A 2,265-nucleotide genomic window follows, 5' to 3' on the forward strand; every position below is an offset into this window, starting at 1 on the left:
TCGACAAGTAACAGGCAACATTACTCATAGTCACACCTTACGGTCACGGTTGTAAGCTCACATGACGCGAACCAGATGTGAGCAACGCGTCATAGTAGCGTATTTCATATTTCTAAAAACTCCCTACTAGTTTTAATTATATAAAATAACAGCCCTTTAAAAAAAATCGTTACTTATCCATCAAATATTCTAACTTGGATTTGAATTGTTTTTCTCAGCTTGCCAACTTTTAGAATAAAGGATAATCAATTTCTAAGTTGGCAACAGGAACACTTAGCTTGCGACGCATTTCAATGTGGGCGTTCCCCTCTGCAATCGTATACTTCCTCTATCACATGACACTTACGGTGATTATCTCTATCACCTGCGAAAAAGAAAAATTCTCGAAATCGATTGATAGCAGAGAGTAACGAAGTCTGGTTAAATTGTAGTGATAACAGCCAAACTTTATCGCTTGTATTTCATATATCTTTGTTTATTTTTTTTTTATTTCGCCATAACATCTGTAACTACCTTGCTTTATATGAGGTAGACCTTCATATAGGCCTGTAATGCTTATATTAAAGTTGAGACATTATTATTATTATTATTATTATTAGTTAAGCTGCATCCCTAGTTGGAAAAGCAGGAGGCTATAAGCCCAAGGGATCCAATAGTGAAAAATAACCCAATGAAGAAAGGAAACAAGGAAATAAATATACTTTAGGAGAGGTAACGAATAATGGTGATAAGATATTTTAAGATCAGTAACAACTTCAACATAGTAATAGATCTGTCATTTATAAATTGTCAACCTGCACTAATTGCAGCAAGTTTTGCCAATTTTGTTTTGCTTAATCATAGACGATTAAATTCTTTCAAATCGTCTGTCATCGTATGACAATTTCAAGATTTGGTCACAGGATTTAATATTTAATCCGACGCGTGATACAAAGTTCTAGTTATTGGTTCTAATTCAATTGTATTATTTTCTCTGCTGGGTAAGATAATTAAAGGGAGAGAAACAGCCACAGACCGCAAATTGCAATGATTACCAGTGTCTGGTTACGTGGCTTGTCTAATACAGGAGTCTGTAGCGCTTCTATGGCTACTTACGGTATATCTTGCCTAACCCAGTTCAGGACAGGGCTTAATAATGTCTTCACAAGACTTTAAAAGCTCTGTCTCAGTAAAAAATAATCTCGTTTTGCTTAAGATAAAAATGTGTCTTCCTAAATGCAATTGTAATAAGATTATTTATTGTAAAACTAACTACAACCAACAGGTCTCAGTACTGGACTATGATCAGGGTCATTGAAGAAGTGCCGGTTTTAATTATTTACTTGACCTCAAAATAAAATATTAACAAATGTGTATACGAATATTGTTTTTAGTAGAGTACACGAAGCCATACAAGGCAAGAGTGTGAAGTCACTGTATGCTCTGCGATCCACACACACACACACACACACACACACGCACACACACCTCAAGGGTGTATGATATAACAAAAATTAAGATCAGCTTCACTTTCAAAATCCGTGTTTGATAAATTTAAAACAAATGCCATTGTACAAAGATGTAACGAATAACAATCACTTTACGTAAGGGAAATAGTTAATTAAAACTATACAGATACCTCAGTACTTTTCAGTAGTGATATTTGGTAAATATCGCTGGTTACCTCGGAAGAGAAAGTATTCGTTTCGTGAAAACATCCAAATGAGAATTTAGAATAGAGCCTCCATTATCTTATTAATAAATCTCGTGTTTTTTTATTATTATTATATTCGTGCCATGTAGGGTACTATTTTCTCAAGTGTTAGCTTTATAGTCAGTGTCCATCCCTCAAGATCGAGCTTAATAATAATAAAATTTTCAAATGGAAGAGTACATTCTACAAATGCTGCATTACTCCGATTTGTATGATGGATCCTTTATCGTGTTTCTTCTTGGAGAATCTTAATATTTTTTATTGGTCATTGAATTGACTTTTATATACGTAGGCCTATTAGATTTGGGATAGGTAGACTTATCGAGTGTTTAGTATTATTTTTAGTTTATGTAAACGACAGTTTTCCATTTCCCACAAATTATGAGGAGAATCAATAAGGCCAAGAGTTATCTAAACTGGTTAGTTATTCTAAGAAATCTTTGAGAATATACCATGTTTTACCTTTGATTCATAAACCAGCCCTTGTGGTTGTTTGATCTCATTGTCTTAATTAACTATTCTAAATCAAAATTAAGCATCATTGTCAAGAAGTCAAACGGAGAAATATGAAC

The sequence above is a fragment of the Palaemon carinicauda genome, chromosome 22 (assembly GCF_036898095.1).
Source record: "Palaemon carinicauda isolate YSFRI2023 chromosome 22, ASM3689809v2, whole genome shotgun sequence".
Taxonomy (NCBI): Eukaryota; Metazoa; Arthropoda; class Malacostraca; order Decapoda; family Palaemonidae; genus Palaemon; species Palaemon carinicauda.